Source organism: Marmota monax, unplaced genomic scaffold (assembly GCF_021218885.2).
Source record: "Marmota monax isolate L192 unplaced genomic scaffold, Marmota_monax_Labrador192_F-V1.1 WCK01_AAM20220418_F8-fsc00020, whole genome shotgun sequence".
Classification (NCBI taxonomy): Eukaryota; Metazoa; Chordata; class Mammalia; order Rodentia; family Sciuridae; genus Marmota; species Marmota monax.
In genome coordinates this window covers 7,312,973-7,338,618 of record NW_026692912.1, presented here as the reverse complement: position 1 = coordinate 7,338,618, position 25,646 = coordinate 7,312,973, and the positions used below count along the sequence as shown (strand labels likewise).

General features: G+C 44.5%; 1 long non-coding RNA gene across 1 annotated transcript; it reads right to left on the bottom strand.

The window, feature by feature from the left end:
* Window positions 1–16,953: 16,953 nt before the first annotated feature.
* On the bottom strand, window positions 16,954–25,615 carry LOC124097469 (uncharacterized). The gene is made up of 2 exons (XR_009227415.1): window positions 25,203–25,615; window positions 16,954–17,225 (listed from the first exon to the last, which is right to left on the bottom strand). It is a non-coding gene; the product is annotated as an uncharacterized LOC124097469 (long non-coding RNA).
* Window positions 25,616–25,646: the final 31 nt, after the last annotated feature.

Genomic DNA, 25,646 nt, shown 5'->3' with positions numbered 1-25,646 from the left:
TCACCTTGGAAATAGGTTCTTTAGATGACGCTGGGGGACACCAACATCCAGGACTTAGCAGGGGCGCATGAGAGAGAGGTTCCAGAATCTGTGTCTTAGGGACGGAAGGGAAAGGCCAGTGGTGGGTGAGAGGCAGTGCCTTCCTTGGGAGGAGTTGGGTGTGATGCTCGTGGGGGGGAGAGGTGGCACCCAGGGGCGGGTTGCGAGTGGTGGACAGAGCAGGGCGTGGTAGGGTGAGGACTCATCCTTGGGCTGAGCTGAGGGAGATGGAGCAGACCCCGACGCCCGGCCTCAGGGCTCACATCTATCTGTAACTGCTCCTGAAGTCACCTTCCAAAGGTGCCTGTGCCCATCAGTGACGGGGGTGCCCACTGCACCCAGGGGCAGAACGGGGCCGGCGGGGCTGGCCGTGGTCCCATGACTTTGTGATGCTCTGTTGTCCCTCAGCCCAGGGCTGCTTTTCCCCTCCCCCACTTGACAGCTCTGCCTTGTGCCAGGCCTGGGAGGGAGGGGGGCGCTGAGGTGAGAGGCAGAGCCCTCCCCTTGGCACAGAGAAGGCGGCGGTGGTGTGCCTGAGCAATGTCCAGGTGGCTCTCCAGGCCAGGAGGATGCGTGCAGGACCAGGAGCAGGCGGGAGCAGAGTGATCTTTCACCAGGCCCTGGGGCCCGAGGCCCTTGGGCAGGTGCCCCGGTCCCCTCAGAAGGTGCGCCCCACAGGACGTGTTCCCCTCCTTGGGGACAGCTGCTCTGCGGAGCCCCCCAGCCTGGCTTCTCTGAGTTCCAGTGTGCTTCAGGGTAGTGGCAAGAGGAGAGGACAGACCCGCGTGGCTGGCTTCCTGGAGCTGGGCCCGGGTCCCCTGACCCTCCCGATGTGTGTTTTCATCATGGTCGCTAAGGCGGGTTCCACTGAATCCCGTAACGTGGCAGAAAGATGATCCCAAACCCACAAGAAAAGTCCACATGGACAAGCCCAAGGTCGCCGAAAGCCCCAGAAACCCTGCCCCATTCCCGTTCTCTGAAGCCTGCTGCCACCTTGGTGATGGGCAAGGGCATGCAGGGCCCACCTGTCAGAGCTGTGGGACAGTCCTAATGTTTTCTCGAGTGTTCATCTGGACAAGAATGGCCTGTGAGGTGAAATTCACTCTCACCACTCAGCCCCCAACCTCAAGGTCCTGCCCGCCTTCCCTGGGCCTGGACAGCTTCCTCCTCCAGCAGCAGAGTGTAGATGCCCACGAGTGGGCACACGCACAGCCACACCCCGGCTCCCCTCGCTGCTCCTCTGCGCCCACCCGGAGGCATCCGCTTTCTCCCATCCAGAGCTCCTGGCTCAGATGCCACCCCACACACTGCACCCCAAGACTCCCCTAGAATTGTTTCTAACCCCCAGGGATGATTTAAAACCAAACCAAACCAACAAACCACAGAAACCACTGGAAGAAACTAGGCGGCAACACAGATGCAAATGCCTTCAGCCCACAGGGTGATAACCCCATTTGCAGGCTTCTGGCACATGGCTGTTGCCTTGGGACCCAGTGTGTCCACACCCTGAGCCGCCCCCAACCTCCAGGCAATAGTGTGGTCGCCCTTTGCGTCCCAGCCCGGGCCCAGGTCACCCTCGACTGCCCTCTGTCCACTCCTGTTTCTCCAGGCACAACTGCGCATCCTGCGGTTGCTGCCACCGAATTCTCGCCATCACCCTGTGGGGCACCTGGTGGTGATCCTCGTCTTACAGAGGAGACTAGCGCGCATAGGGACTGTGTCCTTGGCCAGCACCCTTGGAGTGACAGAGGCCAGGTCCAAACAGGAACTTAGGCAACACCTCTCTTCAGATTCTCACCTGTGCTGTGGCAAATATCATGGCAGTCTGGAAAACAGGCCAGCTCTGCCAGTGGAGCTGCTGGGGAAGAGCTTCCCCCATAGAGCAGTGTCGGGAATTTTGCTCATGCGGGAAGTTCTCTCTTCTGCCTAGTTGCCAGTTCCTTGCTGGGGGTAGGGCTGTGACTTGCCTGAGGGCCGTGGCTGCTTGGTGGCAGGGTCTCATCTGAGCACAGGACAGGCTGGGAAACCATTAGTCCATTTCCCAGAGGAGAGGTGGGATTCTAAGACTGTCTTCTCCAGTGGGCCAAGATCAGCACGTGTCTGGGGCTGCACTTGCATGAAATTCCAGACAGCCTTTCTCTGCTCTGGACTTCACCTTCATTATGCCCCTTTCAGACATGTGAACAAGATGTCCCATGTTTTGATTGTCCAGTGACATTATCTACTTGTGTATTACGGGAGTAAATAACTGTGCATTTTTGAAATGTGCGATGTTAATGAATATTCTGAAAAGAAATTTTCAATAAACTCAATCTTTCTAATTAGCGAGTGTACATTAAATATAATATATAGCTATTACCCTGTCAAATATGAGGATTAAAAAGAAAACATGGACATGAATATAGTGTTTTCACAAAAATGATGACATGCTTCTGTTCCCCTCTAGGGATTTCTTTGTTTGCACCCTGGGTAAGACATTCTCGGGGTAAAGTGTGTGCACACGGAAAGTTGGCTGAAAATTCTCAAACTGTTTTTCCTGAACCAGTATACACATACACAAATTCTTTTAATTTGCAATTAGAATAAAAGTTAATCCCCTGATGTATGTGGAGACTCTGGGCAGGAATTCTTAGGATGCCACCTGCTGTGGATGCCAAGCCTTCCCCAGCTGCCCCCACCCACCCAGGTAGCCAACTTCACCCCCATACCTTGAGCCTCATCAGAACCACCTGGTGGGCCTGTGGCTACACTCATGGCCTGTTGAGCCCGGGATGGGGGTGGGTGCGGGTAGTGCTGGCAACACCTGTGACACCACAGAGTGCCAGATCTCTGTTGTGACTTGCCAGGTTGGATCTTCCCGGGACAGTACAAGGGCATCGACCCACCTAGCCTGCCAAGTCAGAGCTCTGCCCAGCCTACTCAACCTCCCCAGAACACCGCCTTAGCCTACAGTCGGGCATGAGGATCTACAGGAAGCTTATTTTGTAACAGAATGTTGACCAATTCATGTCATGTATCGAGTAGCTCTGTTCAAAACACAGTGGAAACGCAGCACACTGTAGGGCACCTGCTATTTCCCCTGGGGCACAAGGCTGGCTGGGAGCTGGGCCTCCCAGCACCACCCTCCATCTCCAGAGAGTGTCCTGCTGCATATCCCTAGCCCTGGAAAGGACCAAAGGGCCAAAGTGAAGCACTCACCTGCTGCTACTGGATGCACAGCTCCTTCCCACCATGGTCGAGTGGGAAAGTCCCTGAGTTCAATCATCCTATGTCGGGGACCAACTGTATTTGTCTATTGGAGAGAAGTAAAGAGAAAACAGGGTGTGTGTGCTCTGAACAATGACTTCAAGAGTTGACATGTAGCAGGGAGAGGGGTTCTGCACACTGCAGCCTCTGGCTCAGTGTCCCACTGCTGGTTTCTGCAAATAGCATTAATTTGGAACAGAACCATGCATTGTCCTTTCCCAGTGTCAATGGCTGCATTCCCAGCCCAAGAGCAGAACTGAGTGGTGGCCACGGGGACTTTAATCAGAGATGAACTCAGTGATGTTCCAAATTTAGTTAGAGGAAAGGGCTGGATGGGAAGAAAGAGATAAGAGAAGTTTGTTCTGACAGCTTCAAGTTCAATCAAGAAAGAAAAGCAAAGGGGACTCCTGTCCTGTGTGTTGCTGATGACACATGGAGTTGACAAGTTCTTCCGCATTTAAACCCAACCACCCAAGAAGTAGCAGAAACCTCTCTTTATGGAGGACCCTCCTGTCCCAGTGCTTTGCTGGCCTCACCTTCTCCTGTCCTTCGTCTTTAGCTTCCCTGAAACTGATTTCTGTTTTCTCCTCCCCGCATTTGCATTATGAAACAGCCTGAGCACTGCTACCTGGCCCTGCACTGGTAGCTCAGTGAATCTGTCTCCCATCCAGTCCTTTATTTCTGGCTAGCGTGTCTAACAGCTCTATCATCTCTTTATCTCAGAGCCATCCTCATCTCAAATGCTGCATTGAACTCCTGCCTGAGCAACAGAGTCTGGAAGGTTTCCCAGGTCCCCTGACACAAGATGTTTGCTAGCCCCTGGCAGAGGGTACACATTCCAATACACAGAGACATGCAGAAATGCTTCCACAAATTGATGAAGATCTCCCTGACACACAACAGGAGAACACTGCATTCTCTGTGATCTAAGCACCCAGCAGAGAACACGTTTCTCCAGGGTTCTGTCCCTTGGGGAAAATGCACAAAAATGTATAGAAGAAGAATTGTGGGGATCAAGAAGAAAGGTACAACACATAGCCCTCCCAGTGGAATCATGTCCTTTTCTTTCCGGGGTTGTGGTCCCTTCATGGGTGTGGTGGGTGATCCTGGGACAACTTAGCAGTGACCCTGTGGGCCTTATGAAAATCCATTCTCTCTGCCCACCTGGTCATTTCTTTCTGGACTCCTGGAGGGGCCAGAGTTGGCTCAGGTGGCAGAAAAGGAGGAAATGAAGGTGTTCAAAGTGTCAGAAGGTCTGGCCAGGGGAACTCAGTGAGGACAGTTCTTTCCTGCAGGTAATATAAAGGCATCTTGTTCTGAGGGAAATCAGTCCTTGGAAGCGCAGGGTTCATGTCCCTATGAAAGAGAGAGAAACAGGGGCTTCCCCAGGGCCCTTGGAGGAGGCCAGTGAGGGGTTTGGATCCTTTTGTGTGCTGATGGTTTGGGTGGATGGCTGATGGGCTGGGGCAGAGTTCATGGGCGGGTGGGGGGCCGTGTCCTTGGGTAGGACTGGGATGAGGCAGGCAGCATGCCCAGCTAATTTTCCCCATCAGATGGTGGTGGAGATCCCAGGAGAAGGCCTGATTCTTGTAGTTAGTCCATCCTCTGATCTGTCCTTGAAGCAGGGTGCCAGGCAGCTCAGGAACATCCAAAGTCACAGGAAAGTCTGGGCCCAGGGATCGTGGGCAACCAGAGAGTGGTGCGATGAGGGCCTGTGGAGTGCCCCATTAAAATCTCATCAACCTCATCAGCTCTCCCCCAGACTTCCAGAGCAGCCCAGGAGTCCCCACCAAGGATCTCCACTCCACATGGAAAACACCAGCCAAGTCAGGAGGCCAAGAGCTTCAGGTACAAGGGGCATAAGAGGTCTGTGTCTCCCTCCTAAGCACCTCAAAGACGATGGCCATCTTGAGGACAAGATGGGTGGACAACATCCCAGCCTGAAATAGAGAAACCACAGCCTGAGGCACCAGGGCAGGACCCCACTACAGATGAGGGAGGTTTCTGGGCTGGCTTTCAGGAGGCAGAGTGAGGGCCCAGGTCCTGAATGGCCCACACTGACACTGGGGAGATGTGCTTAAAACCCTAAAGGGCTGAGAGGAGGTATCCTGGGCCAGACAGCAGCTCCCACAAGCTCTGGAAGGGGTAGTGGGCTGGGTCTGGAGTGCCGATGGGGGTCGTTGGTGAGGGCAGGAATGGATCGGGCTGGAGGGAGTGACCTTGGAAATGAAGCTCACAGTGCTGTGGCTCCCTCCTAGATTCTGCGCACACAACACTGCACCTCAGGGACAGGAGGACCCAGACCAGGTCTCCAGTAAGGACCACTGGCCTGGGCTTCTACCAGGGTATTCTGGCTCAGCCATCTATCCAAGCACTGCAGACAGCTGTGGCCACAACCCTGTTGCCCCTGCCTCTCTTGTGACTTTCTAGAGTCTTCAACCACGTGGGCTCACTAGAGGCAGTCCTGGGCGAGCTGTGCTGTGGGGTTGTCTTTCTGGGCGTGGCCACTGGTGGCACACAGCCCAGTGCTACAGAGTGCCTGGCAGCTGGTGCTTGGAGCGTCTGCACAGCCCTGGCCTGGAGGACACAGGTGGGCGTGTCTGTTGCTGGGTGACGTTAGGTGGCACACCCCAGTGAGCTGCCCTGCCTTTCCCAGGGTCTGGTCCCTCTGCTCCAGAGACAACTGGGGCTCCGCACCACACCCTCTCTCTGCTTGCACTGATGGCACACAGAGGTGAGGAGCTGCCTGGGGCAGAGCAGGAATCCCAGTATCCCAGCAGCAATTCCCCAAGAAGCAGTGCTTCATCATTTTCGTTGATGGGACTTTATGGTGTTTTATCTGAAAAATGAAACTCCTACTAGGAAAAAATGAAATAGGTATCGTATTTATTTATACTGGTGAAACACAGCTTGATGATAAACAGACCACCCCTGCTCCATGCTCTGCAATGGATGATAGGAGTTAGTTGGGTTTCCCATCTTGAAATAGAATGAGCAAATTGTATTTGTGAGATTTTCAATGGGTTTTATTGCTGAAATTAAATCACTTTTCCTTTATTCATGAGGCACTACGTTCTCTGGGTGATAGAATACATTTCTTTTATATATTTAACCTGTGTAATTTTGACTTAGGTTTATTCATTAATTTTTGTATTCAATTATTATTTTATCCTATTGTTTTTTATAGTTTTTCAATGATTTTTCTTTATTTTTAAATGTTAATTTACCTACACTAGATGTTTACATTTACCCATGTTATAATTTTACATTTCCATAAAATTTTTACAAATGTATTTGCTTAGCTAGTACTCAAATTGATTCTTAGGCTATGTTTATCATGCCACCTAGCAATCATTACTCCATTCCACTGCAGTGCCAAAATATGGAACTTATAATAGAAGTACTTTGGATTAGACAAAGAGGAATGAAGGTAAGGGAGGGGGATGGGAACAGGAAAGACAGTGGAATGAATCGGACATAACTTTCCTATGTTCATATATGAATACACAACCAGAGAAGTTCTGTTATAGTTAAAGCTTCGTCCCGGGGTTTCATAAACTGACTTCCAGACCACTCACGTATAATCGAATCAAGCCTTTATTGAATGAAGCACATTGGTGGTGGTTGACCAGAACATAAAGCTGTTCCCCTGATCAGCTTTGAACAATTGCAAGAGAGCTCCTTATAAGCCTGAAAACCACAAAAGGGATGTTTGGGGTCCAGCCAATGCTAGCAAGCCAGGTTACAGAAGCAGGAGAGTGCAGTCAAGCGGCGGGAAGCCTAACCAATCACAGTTATCCCAGTCACCCCAGTTACAGAAACAGAGCCCCATTGCCCTAGTTATAGAAACAATGCCCCATTAAGTAGTTCCATGTTCTTAAAGGTTTCTATAGCAAAAGAAAAAGAACATCTTGCCCCAGTCATGACCCTTCTACTTGGCATGGTTTTTTACAGGATGAATTCATAAAACAAAGTGGAGTCAGGTTTGCTTCTACTGTCACATTCCCCACTGGTTTTAGCAGGTTTGATGTCAATCTTGCACATCATTAGGCCTCATTTTCTTTTCCATCCTTCTGTGTCTAAGGGACCATCCTGGGCTCGCAAGACCATAAGTCGAACCTCACCTACATTCTTGTGTATATGGTTTAGGAGGGTTTTTAAGAGGCAGGATCCTACAGTAATCCCAATCAGGTGAAGGACTAGGGGCCCAGCTATGGCTGAAATGATGGTAGTTAACCAAGGGGACCATGAGAATAGGTTTTGGAAGCAATTGTCTGAAGTTTAAATTTATATTTATTTGACAGCTGAGGGACTTAAAATTTTTAGAGCCTGTGATAAGAGTTGTAGGTCCCAAAGTAGTAGATCCAGCTATTTCCATACCAGCCAGGAGGGGAACTAAAATGGGGGCAGCCCATCTGTGTCAGTAAATCAGTGGGGCCTGGCCTTTTAATAAGTCCAGGTGTTCTTTTCCTTTTACTCCATCAAAATAGTAGATTACATAGTTCAGTTATTGACAGTTTGGAGATTTAGGCAAGAAGTTTGAAGTGGGACCTGGGAAGCACAATTTTGGGGAGTTGTTCCACTTATAAGTTGGGTTGTGGAAGCAAGTGTCTCTTTCTGGGAGATCACCCAGGGTGATCCTGGGAGTAGTTTCCCAAGTACATATTTCTGAATTAGACATACTGGCGAACATCTATATTGACTGTAATTTTTCCTCTAATGGTTAGGGACTTCCTACTTCTGTAAGGGAAAAGGGCGATGACCATTCTTGCTACTTCGAGCTGAGAGGGGGCAATGTGCAGTGGGCAAGCAGTTTGGAGTCCCTTTTTAGAAACTGAGTGGGTCAAGGAGTCCATGGTAAAAATCTGGTTCAGGAAGAACAGGATGTAAATTCACCTGGGGTGGGCACTTCTATGAGAGAAGCAAAAAGACATGAGTGCTTAAGTAAGATTAATGCAAAATAGCAGTTATAGCGTCTGGAACCTGTCCATGAATATCATGAAAATGACAGAAATTAATAATTGTTTACCAGGAGGTAGAAGACCTGAGAAATTGTCCCCATAACAAGGCCTAACAAAGCCTAATAAGGCACTTTTTTTAGGGAACATAAGTCTTTAACATTGTCAGAATTATCAGGAATGTAGACACAACATTTAGTTAAATTAGTTAATGTCATCTGATTTTTGTAAAAATACCTTTTTGGCATGACCTCTGTGTTCAGTAAAGATTTCTTTGTTATTTAGGGCTAGATAATTATATTAATAAACACTGATTATATCTACCTGTGTAGGAAGTTAGGAAGATCTGTAGGCCTTAAACTGACTAAAAACTTCTGGCAGTTTTTTATTGATAGTTATCAGGCATTTTTGCCTAAGAATTTCTCTTCTGTTGTCTCCAGTCTTACTCATTTTGAGAGGTGTGAACACAAGTGTACATTTTAAGTTACATTAAAATAACTTTTTTTTTAATGCCCAGGAATGGCTGTGTTTTGTTTTTTAACTGTTTTTGCTAGGTATTAAGACAAAGCTAGTCAAACTGACCTTGTTTCTATCTATTGGTAAGAATCAGCTGAGTTTCCTTGGAGGACATTCTTGTGGAATTTGTGAGAAGCATTTTAGCTTTGTTAGTGTCATCTGCATTAGGATGGGTCAAGGTCTTGCTGACCATGTGGCTTCCGTTGGAAGCATTAAGCATGTCTCTCTTTTTCAATGACCCCCCTTTTTTGCAGCATGGACACTCATTGGCTTTCTGTTCTCTAGTGATCTCATTAGTCTCCCTTATTGGGAGGTTATATGGCCCCAAATTGCAAAGCTTTTTCCCCTGTCCTGGGTTCAGGCTGACTCAGAGGGCAAGAGCCAAATATTGGTTTCTTTAGCCCCTTTATTTTAACCTTAATATTTAAATTTGGCCTTAAACATCTAGCAAGTCAATTTAACAGTTTTAAAGTAAAAATGCTGGGCTTTAACTTTAATGTTTATAACTTTACAGTTAATTTTTTACAGAACACAGTATCCTTATTTTATTTATTAATTTTAATGCTGAAGATTGAACCCAGTGCCTCACATATGTAAGGCAAGCATTTTACTGCTGAGCCATAACTTTAGCCCCTCTACAATTAAGGTAATCTTTTAAAATTATTATCTGTCTATGGAAGACAGCTTAATATCTCAAATTAATTTAGGTTGTGCGTTCATGAAGTATTACCTCTGTAAAACATTAACAGGCATCAGTTATTGTGAGTTGTGGAGAAGGCTGAAAAAATGTTAGCTCCGCTTGTTTACCTGAAGTCTGAACACTCAACCCCACTTAAGGCTGAACATTCAACCCCATTTAAAGTTGAACACTTGACTTTTACCTGTCTGGTGTAACAGAAACCCACATCTGACCCCTGCCAGGTGTGCCTGAAGGCAGCAGATGACACCCTTAGCATCTACTGTATGATCCAATCACTGTACAATAGCAAGGCAGCTTGAAAACCAGAGAGCCCATTAGATTTTGGCTATAACTCTCTCTTGCTAGGTCCTCCTCTCTTGCTCTCTCTTTCTTCTCTCACTTTCTCTCTCTCTCATTCTCCCTCTCACTTTTCTCTCTTTCCCTCTCTCTTACTCTTTATATTCTCTCTCTCTCTCTCTCTCTCTCTCTCATGTTAATCAGACACTGTCACAGTAAAGGTCTCTTGGTTGCTCTGAGTGTCGTGGTCACTTATCTTTTAGTTATATTGAAAATACAAAGTGAAATTAACAATAGTAAAAATGTATTTACCTTGTATATAATTTTGAACCTTGGCTGAGTTATACATTATATTTCCTATTTGAGATCACAGTAATCTTTCCAATAAAATTAATCTTTGGATATAACTTTAAATCAACTGAAATCTGCCTACTTCGAAGTTATTCTGACATGCTGTAAGGTGGGAGGCAGAGCCTTATCTCAGGTAAGGCAGGGCTCTTTACAAATCTTAGGTAAAGTGTTTTAGTTCTAAAGCTGATCTTTGTTTCTCCTTTTAGATAACATTTTATAAAGATTACATATATTGTTTCCTGACTCTGTATGAATGTTAGTAGCACAATATGATATACATCTGAAACATTAATTAAGGAAAGGTTGAGATCCCTTAACATTTTTTTTTTTTGGTGTGGAAAAGTGGCAAAATGTTTTATAATATTAACATTTAAATAGATTAGTCTCTCATTACTTTTTAAAATATCTTTAAATTTTTATATCCCAATGTAAAAGATAACATAAGATTTGGTTACAAAACATCAAATAATATAAATAAATCCCCAATAAAATCTATTATCCTTATAAGTTTAACATTACCATTACAGATAACTTTAGTTTGGAGAACACCAGCTTGATAAAAATGTTTGTTTAAATCTTTTACCTTAAAGACTTGTAAATCTGAAAGATATGAACACATTTAATATGTAAAGAAGAGTAATGTATCACAATTTTATTGATCTTTTTTTAGCTTTTAAAGAAAAATCTAGACTCTGTAATATAGGACAATACTTTAAAATAACAGTTGCTGCTTAACCACAGATATACAAACCTTAATTTTTCCAAGATTAGTTGCTCTAGGGAATAAAACTTAACAGACACAATATAATTAATATTTTTAGAAGTTTTTGTCATTTTAACTAAATATATCAGTACATTAATATTTGTATTTAGGAAACAACCTTGAATAGTTTTAACTATTTGTGTTACATATATAACCAACTTAGTTACATATAAACATTTTAATATTTGTATTTTATTTATAGACCTTTATATTACTGAATTAGACCCTTCTGTTGTTTACTTAGATGTATTATAATTATACTTTACTATTATAAAAACTTTTTGCCTGGAAACGTTTCTTATTAAATATATTTTTATATTTAGAATCTTTTAATAATTTTTAATCCATTGATCCTTCTTTTTGTTTGTACCCTGAGATAACCCTTATAAATTTTTGAATTTAGATAAATTAATCCACTTTAATAAGATGAAATATTTTGTTATTTACAGTACTTTAATTGAAATGCAGTTGAAATCTCTTGACTCCTTGTATGTAGAATTATACCTGTTGGGACTTTTAATTTATAGTAACCTTGTTTTTATGATAACACAAAATAATTTTAAAGTTCTTTTAATTTACCAATTTATGAAAACATCAACATTGTTTAAATATTTTACCTTAAGGAATTTAAGGAGTTAAGAGTATCTGATATTTTAACAAGTTAGCATTTTAACTTTGTAAACCAATTAGATGTCTCTAACAAACACATCTATGATTAATTTTATATATGTTTAGATGTAATTTACATATAATTTTTTAAAAACAAGTGAATTGAATAGTATTAGTAATCTTTTTTCCTGTTGAAAACTCCTAGAGACAATGGATATCAGATGCTTTATAGATATTAGCATTTTAACAGCTATTTAACCATCTAGAAACAAAAATGTGCATTAGTAACTTTAAAGACATTTGTACTTTTATTTATTTTCCCAATTTAAATTGACCCTTTTAAATCATATTAACCAAAGTTATTTGGATCCATTTTTTAAAATTTTAATTTATGAGCTCATATGTCAATTTTTTTGTACCAGATATATGTAGACATGGCAATACATGTAGACGGACAGTACATTGGTGCACCCACACAAAGCAAACAGACAAACAAAAGCCTTATTGCTTATTTTTTTAAAAAACTTATTAGATTGAGAGTTAACATTTGTAAATTGGCCTTAGAATAAAGCAGAGTGTAATCAGAAAAACATATTAACCTAAGCATATTGGATCAAAATTATGAGTTTAACAAATATAGAATTTTAAGTCTTCTGACCTTTTTCCTGAGGTGGTCCTGTTCATGAAAGCTAAAAAGAGTTGAGGGAACATAGACAAACAAAGGGGGTTTATTTCTCCCTGGAGGAACTTCCCAAAGACGCAGCTTCATTGTTCTCCTTGGGAGAGTCCCCCAGGTTGGGGTCCCATTTTAAACTGGTTTTTCTGGTTTCTTGGATGGTGGCCACCAACTTTTAGCCTGACATTGAAAAATCTTTAGACCATTTTTTAATAGTTGGGAGTTATTCATGCTTGCAAATACTGAGAGACAAAAGCCAAATATTTTTAGACAAAACCATGTTTTTGTTATACAATTTAGGAATAATAATTTTATAAAACACTTTAGTTTTAATCTGTCCTCTACAGGAACTGACATGATCTACCCTGTTGGCCACCTGGCCCAGTTCCTAAATGAAGACAATCTCTAGAATGCCTTTTTCTTTTTACCTTTAGCTTTTACTTTTGACCATTCTTTTAGTCCTGTTGGCAGCACTTTACATTTTAATGCAAGCTGTAGTGAGCACAGTTAAAACCTTCTTAACCATTTTTTTTTTTTCCATTAGAAACACACTGAGGTAGAAATTAACACAGAACACAAAGGGAACAAACAAAAACCAACCAACAGACAAAGTCTTGAAAGTTGTTAAGAAAACAAGTTAAAGGGGTCCAGGTAGAGACCTCTGTAGCGCTTCCTGTCCATGATGTGGTGGAGGGAAGGAGTCCTGATGAAAGAGAGCGGTTATGGGAACCAGAAAAGGGCCCCGCACAACACACGGACAGATAAACAGGACAAACGGCCGAGGAACAGACACTGGACCAATGACAAACAGCAAGAAGACGCTGGAGAAACTACAAACAGCAGAACAGACACAGGACAAGCAACAATCGCTGAAGTCATACAGGGAGATCTCTAATGGGGCAGAGACCACGTCTCATCCTGCCCCCAGACAGATGAGGCCCTGCAGGGAGGCCTCCAGTGGGACAGAGACGATGTCTCGTCCTGCCCCCAGATAGAGACAGATGAGGTCACACAGGGAGCTCTCCAGGGAGACATTGACAACGTCTTGTCCTGTCCCAGGAAAGATGTAAGCGACTGCGTCCAATCTGACCTTTTCCCTAGAGGAGTTGACTCACCCGGTCTGACAGGCCAACAGGAGGCTTTTCAGAGTGTCCCAGGACAGATTGTGGTCCCCCCTGGAGTGAGGCTGAGGAACGTCTCTCAGGAGCTCCCCTCTACTCCGGGGCCGAGGTCCAAAGGCCCATTGTTGGAGGCAAATTTGGCGTGAGGGTAGGGAAGAAATGGATCCTGGACGAGCCCCCAGATGTTATAGTTAAAGCTTCGTCCCGGGGTTTCATAAACTGACTTCCAGACCACTCACGTATAATCAAATCAAGCCTTTATTGAAGCACACCGGTGGTGGCTGACCATAACATAAAGCTGTTCCCCTGATCATCCCTGAACAATTGCAAGAGCACTCCTTATAAGCCTGAAAACCACAAAAGGGATGTTTGGGGGTCCAGCCAATGCAAGCAAGTCGGGTTACAGAGGCGGGAGAGTGGGGTCAGGTGGAGGGAAGCTTAATCAGTCACAGTTAGCCCAGTCACCCCAGTTACAGAAACAGAGCCTCATTACCCTAGTTACAGAAACAATATCCCATTAGGTAGTTTTGTGTTCTTAAAGGTTTCTGTAGCAAAAGGAAAAAAATCTTGCCCCAGTCATGACCCTTCACCTTGGCATGGTTGTTTTACAGAATGGAGTCACAAAACAAGATGGAGTCACATTTGCTTCTACTATCACAGTTCCACATGGTGTACAACCAAAAAAATGGGAAGTTATACTCCATGTATATTTGATATATCAAAATACATTCTACTATCATGTATATCTAAAAGAATAAATAATTTAAAAAATTTTTAAAGAAATTCTTTTTGACAGTTACATTGAACCTTATATTTAATTTTCTGATTTTGTTGTATCTGCTCAGAATGTCCTCTCATCAGATGGCCCGACTGGTGATATAAATTGGGTTCATAGGAGCTGGCTATATCAATAACTAAAAAATGGCAAAAAAACCACAAAAAAACCACCCCACACAGCCCGTGAACATAAATTTCTAAGGCAGGACGGCTTGTTGACCTCAAGGGTCAGCTCCAGTGCTGGAAGGAGCAAGAGAGCAAGCACACCTGAAACCTTCTATTTATTGGGGAAAAAACATTCGAGAAAGTTCCACCCAAATAAGGCAAGGGGGTTTTGAAGGGTGGAGTCTTCCTTGGTGGTGTCTTGTGGTCAGCAGACTGTCAGACATCTTGTAAAGCCACACCCATCTCAGGTGCTGTGTGGGATCAAAGGCAGGGCACATGTATGTCACACAGCCCAATCAGGCAGTAGGGTCAGGCCAGTCCCCTCATATGCTCAAATGTGCATAGCTTACAGAACATGGCTGGCTCAAGACAATGTCCTTCTTGTTTTTCACTCCACTCTTGGTATTTTACTTCATTGCTTACCCTTAAGAATAGTATGGTCTATTGAGAAACTGATGTGACTCCATTTTTGAAAATAAATAAATAACAGCAGCTTCTACCTCAAGGCCTGTCCTAAGGAAGGGGGCGTGACCCTTGTCCTTGGAATGACCCACAGAGCACTCCTAAGCACATACCCACCCTGCTGAGTTTTTTGTCTACAAATAACAGGAGAGGTCTGTAGCACCAGGTGTACCTGATTCAGGTAGGCTAGGTAGGACCCATCAAACCCCCCTAGCAACCTCCAATCAGCATGAGACAGGGAAAATACCTGGGATGATGCCAGATGACCCCCCAGTAGTTTATGGTGGTTGATAACGTGTTGGGAAACCATGTAGTTTAGCACGTACTCCCCTCGTGGCCTAAACCAATCAGTTCAAACGAATCCCCCTCTTGTACTAACCAATCACCCCTACCCAACTTGTTCCCACCAGTGAATGTGCTAATCAATGTTAAGAGTTGTTGATTTTCCACGGTGTGTAATGATTTGCTGTGTGATGTTGTGATGCACAGAGTATCCCCCAAAACCTATAAAATCTCACTGAACAAAGGACTGGGACTCACTCCCTGGGACCGCTAAGTCGGAAACAGTTGTGAGTCAGGCTCGGGCTTGCTATAAAGATTCTTGTGTGATTGCATCGGATTCGGCTCCTGGAGTTCTATTGGGGTCCCATGAATCTGGCATTACACTATGAGGGTGAAATGGGAGGGTGTCATGAGCTGTGCGTGGGCTGTGTGTGGACTATTGGGCACAGGAGTCTAATGAGGAGATAAGTCTGGCCCTGTGAACTCCCTGTAGCACCCACTCAGGGATTGCTCACCTGATACAGGTGAACTTCCCCCTCAAGCTCTGCCTAAGATCCCGCAAGCACCTGGGATGAGGGTGACCTGCCAAGATGTCAAGCAACCTGCTGACCATAAGGCATCACAAAGCAAGACTCCACCATTGAACCTTATCCCTGCCTTTGATGTACCCCCTTAAATAAACCATGGGAGCCATTTTGTCTTTGTCTAGTTCCAGAGCCCATGTGGACTAGATCTATCAGGGGCTTCACTTTTGTAAATATATTTCTGAGTGTTTGTATTTTATTATTTGTTAATTATTTGAGATAGTAAGATTTAGGGTGGCTTGAGTATTTGAGATATTAAGATTTAAGATGGCTATTTATGGTGGCTTTGATTCCTCTGGGCAGAAGAATCTTCCAATGAGATTCTGGCCATCTTCTCCTAAAAAGAAGGGCTGCAAATGGCAGGTGCCCCAGCCAGGAGAATACAGGTAGTGTTGTGCATGTTCTCCAAGGAAAACCAGTCTTTTGAAGAGAAAGGAGACCAGTGTTACCCAGGGAGGATGGAGAAAGAAGGGGCAGATTGAGACACAGGGTGTGGGAACCCAACCTCACACAGGTGACTGAGTTAACTCCCCTGCTGGGCGATGTGGCCTCAGGCACCCAGGCTGCTAGACTGCCACGCTCTTCTAGGGTTTGAGTGACTGTGTCTTTGTGCCTGGGCGTGGCTTCCTACAGCCCCATGGGTGAAGCTATGCTCACCTGTTCCTTTGTAATATAACCCCTTGCCCTGTTTAGGGTAGAATATTCCATTGAAGAACCTTGTATGTGTCCTGTTCTCTTACTATGCCCTTGGGTGTGGCCTATAGATGTCAGTCAACCTGCTAACAGTGGACATCATGAAGCTGGACTCAGCCCCCTGAAACCTGACCCCTTGCCTCATTTGAATTAGCTTCTCCTCAATAAAAAGGGTCAGCGCGTGCTTGCTCTCTCTCTCTCTTCCTGCGGACTCTTAAGGACAGAGGAGCCGTCACAGCGACCCAAAAGAAAAAAAATATTTGTGTTTCTTGTGTGGTTATTTTGCACAGCCCAGTTAGCCCAGTTTACCTGGAGTGACCCCTGAGCCTTTTAATTGCGAACAGAAACCCGGCAATGGAGTATGTGTTGCTATGAAGTCTAGGTTGGCTTCCAGATTTTTCTTTGTAAAGATTAGGGTTAGAAGGACGCGTGGTTCCTTCTATCTGAACCGTTATCTTAATTAATTCTGGTTCATGTCTGAGATATTAATTGAAATGTACTTTCTGGGCACATTTCCTAATTTGTAAGGCTATATTTAGGTGATAGGAGGGTCGTAGCACTATGTATCTTTTACTTACAGCACTTGTCTGTGGTGAGCCGTTCTAATAGACTGTGGCCGCCATTAGAAGATGGCGCCGGCTTCCACTGTGGCCTGTGATAAACAACTCCTTATATGGAGAATTGGCACGCAATCCCTTACCACCCTATGAGAAAGCTCCACGTGGCAGCTTCGCATTGGGGCTTGAGATGCTTTATTAAGGCTGGGAGGGGCATCCGAGAAGGAGAAGAAGAAATATCAGGGGCCTGAATAAACTGTTGAAAGAAGATTCCCGAGTTGCGTCTTCCTTGCGGGCAAGGGGTCGCGACAAGTGGTGCCGAGACCCGGGAACCAGAACTTTCAGCAGTCAGGGGTGGTGCACCGGTTAGTCCCAGGTAAGTGGGATCCGCTATCAAAGCGGGGTTAGTCCCAGGTAAGTGGGATCCGCGACCAAAGCGGGGCAGCTCCTCTGTAAAGAAAGAGAGAGCATTACATTTTATTGCAGCTGCACTGTGTACTTTCGCTTTTGTTTTCTGTGTTTCTTTTGTTGTGTCATTTCGCTTTTGTTTTTTGTGCTTCTTTTGTTGTTGTGACGACAGGGACGCTCCCCTGTAAAAGGAAGAGAGCGGGGACTTTTGTACTTTCACTTTCTTTATAGCTCTAAAAACATTATGGGCGTTGCTTCTTCAAGCCCAATTTTGTTGGCCCTAGATGGGTTGTTACATTCAAAAGGACTTAAGATAAAGCAGAGTACTTTGCAGATGTTTTTAAGAGAAGCTGATATAGCGGCTCCTTGGTTTGCTTTTTCAGGGAGTCTTACGATTCCTAGCTGGGACAAATTAGGGAAAGATCTAGATTTCGCTCGTGAGCAAGGCACCTTAGAGGGTGGCGTTATACCACTTTGGAAGTTAGTTAGAGGATGTATAACAGATGGTAAATGCCAGGAAGCTGTAAGTGAGGGTCAAGCTATTCTTGAGCAGCTGCATGAGGAAAAATCTGAAGGATCATGTAGTGAAGTGGCAGAGAGTATTAAAAGTAACAGTAGTGAGAAGGCAAAAGAGCCTGAAGATAAAAATAGGAGAAGGCTCTACCCAGACTTGACCGAATTAAAAACGCCTGAGAACACAAGCGACTCAGAGAGTTCTGAGGACCTTGATATATTGTTACAACAACTACATAAGATAAAAATGAAAAAGAAGAAAAAGGAGACACAGGGCACGCAGGCCTACTGTAAGAAGGGGAAGGGAGTTAACATCGGTCAACAAAACTCTGAGGAGGAGGAGGTAGAATATCTAGAAGAAGATATGGTGCCGATTGCCCCACCTCCGTATGTGGGGGGAGCCAAGGTTCCGGGAGATCTTTTCATGCACAAGTTTGGAGGACAGTTAATACAGATATGGGACTTGCATACCCTGTATTTCAGGACAATAACAGGGGAAGATATCATGAGCCTTTAGACTTTAAGATAATTAAAACCTTGGCAGAATCTGTCCGCACTTATGGCATAGATGCCGCTTTCACTCTCACTCAGGTGGAGGGACTTATTAGATTTTGCATGACTCCCTCAGATTGGGCTAGTCTAGTCCGCGCTTGTGTTTCCCCAGGGAAATATTAGGAGTCCAAAGTTGGCTGTTTAATGTTTCTGGCAGTACCCAAGACTCGGAGCGAGGTAGGAGGCTTAAAATTTCTGCAAATAATTCACAATTATCTAATGCTACATTACCCTCCGCAGCAGTCCGTCTCCAATCTCCGTTCCTGTTTCTTTTGGCTAATGTTACATTACAGGGGATGCTTAATTGTTCTAATATTACCTGTTATTTGTCTGAGTGTTGGAATGGCTCCTGGACTACGGCAATGGTTATGAAATTTCCAACCTTTGTCCCGATCCCGGTTACTGCAGATCCAGAGTCATTTCCTATTGTTGAACTGATTAGAGCCCATAGAGATTTTGGAATTACGGCAGCCATAGTGACAGCTGTGGCGGTATCTGCTGCTGCAGCAGTTATAGCTGGAGTAGCCATGGCCAGCCAGGTACAAACTGCTGCCACTATTAATCAGGTTATTCAACAAACATCCACCATACTTGAATCTCAAAGTAGAATTAATCAACACATTTTATCTGGGATTCTGGCTGCTAATCAAAGGATAGATCTGCTTCAAGCTCAAGTTGAGGAATTGTCTGACCTAGTACATTTGGGTTGTGTTGATCAACGTGCACATTTATGTATAACCTCTGTCAGATTTTATGATTCCAGAAATGCCTCCCACATCATCGGGGAATATTTATCCGGAACCTGGTCCATGGAAGCAGAAAACATGATCCAGTCTCAACTAACCCAGATAGCTGTCTTGAACAGTACCCGTGTCGATCCCGTGACTTTGGGTCAATTCACCGATTGGATATCTTCTGCTTTTTCCTTCTTCAAAGAGTGGGTGGGGGTAGGCATTTTTGGTGCTATGTGTTGCTTCGGTGTTGTACTTTGTTTGTGGCTTCTCTGTCGCCTTAAAACTCGCCATGCACAAGAAAAGGCTATGATCATACAAGCTCTTGCAGCTTTAGAAAATGGCAACTCGCCTCAAGTCTGGCTTGCGCATCTTAAGCAGTAAACCTTTGTCATGGTCGTTACACCCCAAGTTATTATAACATTGCACTGGGATCGACATGACTTTCCTTGTTATTCTCTTAGTGTTGGAAAGCCCTTGCACTCTGCCGGTCTTACTGCCATTGCACGCAGATGGGTTTCCACACTAGTGCTTTTCTATCGCCTTAAAGTCCATGCCTTTCTTTCAGGGTGCTGTCAACTTGTTTGTCATTATAAACAGCCACAGTTCAGCCTCAGCTATCCCCCTTCGTCCACCATCATCACAATGCAGGATGCAAGGCAAGGCACTGCACTTGAGTGATCCTTGACGTGGACCTCAAGGAAAGCATGTCCTATTGCATGCGGGTTTGACGTCCACGCCCCGCCCTACGAAAAAAGGCGTCGGCTGATATGGGGTCAGGTCTGGGGAAGGCGCCTCCTTAGGACTGAACCATACATTGCAGCCACTTCTGCACAGTGGGATAGGACCTCTACTTTCGCCTGCATTGTTTTATAAACAGAAGGGGGAACTGTGGTGAGCCGTTCTAATAGACTGTGGCCGCCATTAGAAGATGGCGCCGGCTTCCACTGTGGCCTGTGATAAACAACTCCTTATATGGAGAATTGGCACGCAATCCCTTACCACCCTATGAGAAAGCTCCACGTAGCAGCTTCGCATTGGGCTTGAGATGCTTTATTAAGGCTGGGAGGGGCATCCGAGAAGGAGAAGAAGAAATATCAGGGGCCTGAATAAACTGTTGAAAGAAGATTCCCAAGTTGCGTCTTCCTTGCGGGCAAGGGGTCGCGACACTTGTCACAGTTATAAATCTACATTAGTTGTGCCCTTACCTTAATAATGCTCATCTCCTCTCCTGAATCCCTATCTCCACATAAGAATCATATTTTAATATTTTTATTATTATGTCCTCAATGTCTGTCTCCTAGGACATAGTGGATGTTCCAAAAATATTTGTTGATTGAGTAATGAGCTATTACATAAATGAATAAATAAATTAATTAATGAGAAAGCATTGATATATGGGATCACACAGTTCTCTCTCCTTTTTCTGGTAAATTCTAACAGTTTATAGGGCATTTCCTAGACACTATTGTAGGAAATTCCCCATGGCCAAGAGCCAACATTTAGGAGATGAATTTAGAAACTCAGGTACCTAGACCTGAATGTACAGTTGAGCCAACACCAAGGAGACAACAGAATTTTAAAAAAGGTTCTCAGGCTTCTTGGCTCAATGTCCCAGAAAGTTCTTTGATATTACAATTTTTTCAGTCTTCACTTGAAAATATCCTTACATAAACAAAAATTCACACGTAAACATATAACCCACATGCTAATTCTTACATCTTTCCAAAGTTGACTCAACTACAAGATTTTTCTCCTTTCCTATTTATCCTGAAGTAAGACACTGATTGACTCTGACCTGTTGAAAAGTGATTGGACCTCTTTGTCCCAGGTCACCATCCCATATTGCCAGGTTTCTGTTCTCACGACTAAAAGGCTCAGGGGTCACTCTAGTTAAACTGGGCTAGGTGGGACTGCAGATTGGTGCAGCCAATTTGGAAAGCAGTATGGAGATTTCTTGGAAAGCTGGGAATGGAGCCACCATTTGACCCAGCTATTCCCCTTCTTGGTCTATTCCCTAAAGACCTAAAAAGAGCATGCTACAGGGACACTGCTACATCGATGTTCATAGCAGCACAGTTCACAATAGCAAGACTGTGGAACCAACCTAGATGCCCTTCAATAGACGAATGGATAAAAAAAATGTGGCATTTATACACAATGGAGTATTACTCTGCATTAAAAAATGACAAAATCATAGAATTTACAGGGAAATGGATGGCATTAGAGCAGATTATGCTAAGTGAAGCTAGCCAATCCCTAAAAAACAAATGCCAAATGTCTTCTTTGATATAAGGAGAGTAACTAAGATCAGAGTAGGGACGAAGAGCAGGAGAAGATGATTAACATTTAACAGGGATGAGAGGTGGGAGGGAAAGGGAGAGAGAAGGGAAATTGCATGGTAATGGAAGGAGACCCTCAGGGTTATACAGTGGAGGGGGTAGAGAGAGAGGAGGGGAGAGGTGGGGAGGGGGGAGGGTGGAGGATGGGAAAGGCAGCGGAGCACAACAGACACTAGTATGGCAATATGTAAATCAATGGATGTGTAACTGATGTGATTCTGCAATCTGTGTATGGGGTGAAGGTGGGAGTTCATAACCCACTTGAATCAAAGTGTGGAATATGATATGTCAAGAAATTTGTAATGTTTTGAACAACCCACAATAAAAAATTAAAAAAAAATAAATAAACTGGGCTAACTGGGCTGTACGAAATAACCACACAAGAGACACAAATACCTTTTTCTTTGGGGTTGCTGTGACGGCTCCTCTGACCTTAAGGGTCCACAGAAAGAGAGAGAGCGAGAGCACGCGCTGACCCCTTTTATTGAGGAGAAACTATTCAAATGAGGCAAGGGGTCAGGTTTCAGGGGCTGAGTCTATCTTCATGATGCCCACTGTCAGCAGGTTGACTGACACCTGGGTAGGCCACACCCAAGGGCACAGTAAGAGGAGGGGACACACACAAGGCACTTCCATGGAAGATTCTATCCTAAACAGTGCAAGGGGTTATATTACAAAGGAACAGGTGAGCGTAGCTTCACCCATGGGGCTGTAGCAAGACACACCCATTTCTGTGACTGAGCGCCTCAGCACCCAGCTGGGGAGTGTAACTCAGTCACCCATAAGGTTGGCCTCCCACACCATATCCTATTCCTACCAACCTCCCCTTTTCTCCTCACTTACTCTTTTCCAATTTCTCCTTTCTTTGATTTTCTCTCTCCTTTTCAGTGCAGGAAGGTCGCTACCTTATCTCTTCTATGCTTTCCACGCAGCTCTTTTTCTGCAATCCCTTGGACCCACAAGGGATGCCTGCAGATGAATGGTCAAGGCTAAAATCAAAGTAGCTTAGAAAATTGTTAAGGTTTAAAAGAGAATGTTGTTGATAAATATGCTGGAATTTGGATGTGTGGGGGAATCTTGGGGTTAAAGAGAAACTTGAATAAACTGACTTGCCTCTCCTCCCTCTGATTTATCTGACAGAAGACAGGAAACAAACCTCTTTTTTGGGGGAGATGGGGGGGGGTACCAGGGATTGAACCCAGGGGCACTTGACCACTGAGTCACTTCCCCAGCCCTATTTTGCATTTTATTTAGAGACAGGGTCTCACTGAGTTGCTTAGCACCTCACCATTGCTGAGGCTGGCTTTGAACTGGAGATCCTCCGGTCTCAGCCACCCGAGCTGCCTGGCCAGAAAACTCTTTTAAAATGTAAGCTTTAGACTTGATCAGAGCTGTGATATCAGGAACAGTTAAAGTCTGAGGAGAAACAACTGCTCACATCCAGAAAGATGAGGATCATAGGATACTGTGTCAGGGATAGAGAGAAGGGGACTATATCCCAAGTAGGGGAAGAGGGATCTCAATCATATCAATCCTTTTTCATCCTTCAATTAGTTTTAGTTTTCTTTTACTGTATAACAACCTACAACCAACTTTACTAGATTAAAACAACACAAATTTATTATCTCACACTTTCCATAGATTGGAAGTCTGAGCACACCAAGGCTGGTGTGATAGTCAATTTTAAGTGTCAATGTATTGAGCTAGAGGATGTCCAGATAATTGGATGTGTCACAGGAGAGCAGGGAGCAAAGTCTCCAAACCTCCATTCTTGTGTTCCAATGAAAGAAAACTTAAAGTCAGACACTGAAAGTCCTGTAAGAGAAATTTATTATAAGTGAAGATAACATGGAAGTGAGGTGAGATTGGGGTGACAGTAGAGCGAGGCTCAAGCAGAGAGCACTCTCAAGGGAGAGTGGCCGTCTCCAAGCAGAGAATGACAAAGGAAACTCTTGTCATCTTCAAATTTATTGCTGTTTTATGGTTGTTTTGAGAATTGGGGTCCTCCTTCAGCAACATGCACCAATCAGGAGTTCAACTCCTCTCTTGCCTCCTGCACTGGAGTTTTTGACCTTAGTTGGTCCTCTCTGGAACTGTCATGGTGGCCATCCTATTTCGGGGGTGGGGGGGCTTCATCGACAAGTCAGTCCTATTCATGTGGATACTGGGGTCAGTGTGACAGGTCAGTTATGGGTCAGAGGTTACCATGCTATGCCTGTGCCACTAAAGAATCCCCCTTCTGAGATAGTAGGAGACCCTTGGGTCATAATTCTAATTTTATTTTGAACTTTATAGGTCCTGTCGAAAGTTAATCCCATAAATCCTTCTTTCTTGATGTATTCCCCCAATCAAAGCTCCTTTTACTTTTGTTTATCCTGAAAGTTTGTGTACCTATGTTTTTCTACAGGTTATCTGCTACAAATTATTTACTCATCAGCCTTGACAGTAACTTAAAGACAACTTTAAGAGTAACTTAAAGTAAACCAATGACCTTGCTATGCATTCCATTGCCCGTTACTAACTACTACCTAATAGGTGCAATTATTTCTAGGTATACCTGACAGTGTTTGGGGGAAGATATTGGCAATGTTATCCATTATCAGCATCAGTGGGCATCATTCAATCTATTGAGGGTCTGATGAGGGGGAAAAATGGCAAAGGAAGGGCGAACTCTCTCTTCTGGAGCTGGGACACTCATCTTCTACCTTCTGACACAGCAGCTCCCAGTTCTCAGGCCTCTGGACTCTGGGATTTATGCTAGACCTCTCCTGCCCTGGCCTTCAGACTGAATCACATCTCTGGCCTTCATGATAGCATGAGCAAATTCCCATAATAAATCTCCTTCCACATCTATATGTACCTATATGTATCTATGTTTCTCTGGAGAATGCTAGCTAATACAGATGGATTCTCTGCTCAGTGTCTTACAGAACTGAAATCAAGGTGTTCATTGGGTTGTATCCTAATCTAGAGGTTCCCCTAAGAAAAGATAGTATTCCAAGTTCCCTTAGATCATTGGCAGAAATCATTTCCTTGCAGTTGTAGAACTAAGGCCCTTGTGGCTTTTTTTAGCTGTAAACCAAAAACCACTCTCAGCAAACAGAGACTGGACCCAGGTCCTGGCCAAGTGTCCCTCCACAGGCCCTCTTCACCTTTGGAATCTGACTTCAGGAAAGGTACAGTCCCTTTTAAAGGTTCCTGATTAGGCCAGGCCCATTCAGGAAAATCACCATTTTATGAATTTAAAGTGGACTGACTTGGGGCCTGATTGTGGAATGATATTTCCTCAAATCACAGGTTTATCCCGCACCAAAGAGGGTATGTTAAAAGGATATCTCACCAGAAGGCCGAGACAATGGAGGCCATGCTGAATTCTGTTAACCACAATATTTAATTATATAACTTGCTTTGCTATATTCAAGGGGTGATGTCAGAAGTCTAGGAAAAAAATCATTGTTGGGGTTGTTTTCAAATAAATGGGAAACATATAACTCTGATTTCTGGAACAACAACAACAACAACACATTAGAAAATGTTCAATAATATTAGGGAGACTAGGCAAAAATTGTCATGAGGGTAGGCAGTCTAGAGGAGTCTTTCTTATGAGCTCAGTGAAGAAGTCCTGAGAATTATATGCAAATAAAAGAGAAGTCAACAACAGCTGATGCAGCCTCCGCTGGGATAACTAGTGGTTTATTCATCAAAGGAAGGTGCAAAACAGGGTACACTTGACTAGGGTAAAAAGGTGATAACCTCGCCATCTCTCTGCCCTGCTGTAAATTCCAGCAAAGAAAGGAGGCTGGGGCTGGGTCTCTGATCCCTCTCCAGTACCTAGGGTGGCACGCGCTTCGGACGTACATATTTGCTGGGTAAAAGCTCACCAAATAATTGTTCCATGAACGCAATGAACACACGAAACAGCGCACTGAGAAATTACTTCTGCTCCAATCGATCGCTTTTTCTGCTGAAATGTCTCCAACCAATCGCAGACTCTCACGAGATGGGTCTGTTCATTTAGCACGCTCCTCCACTTTTTTCGCCTTACAGGAAAAGATTTATCACGTCTCCAGGATTAACGTCCTCTCCCTATAAATCGATATTGTCAAATCGAGTTTTTCTCTCCCACTCCCCTCCGATTTCTTCTCTCTCTGCAGGGTACACGGCAGTTGGCTGCACAGACTTATTCGGAAAAGCAACTCTGAATTCTGCAAGCAGAAGTCTCTGCTAGGGGTGCGGTGCCATGCACCGGTTCCCACCCGCTAGCCTTGCGCAGCTTCAGGACCCCTGCGTCACGGGCTCCCGCCCCCGCGTCCCCTGAGGGCGTC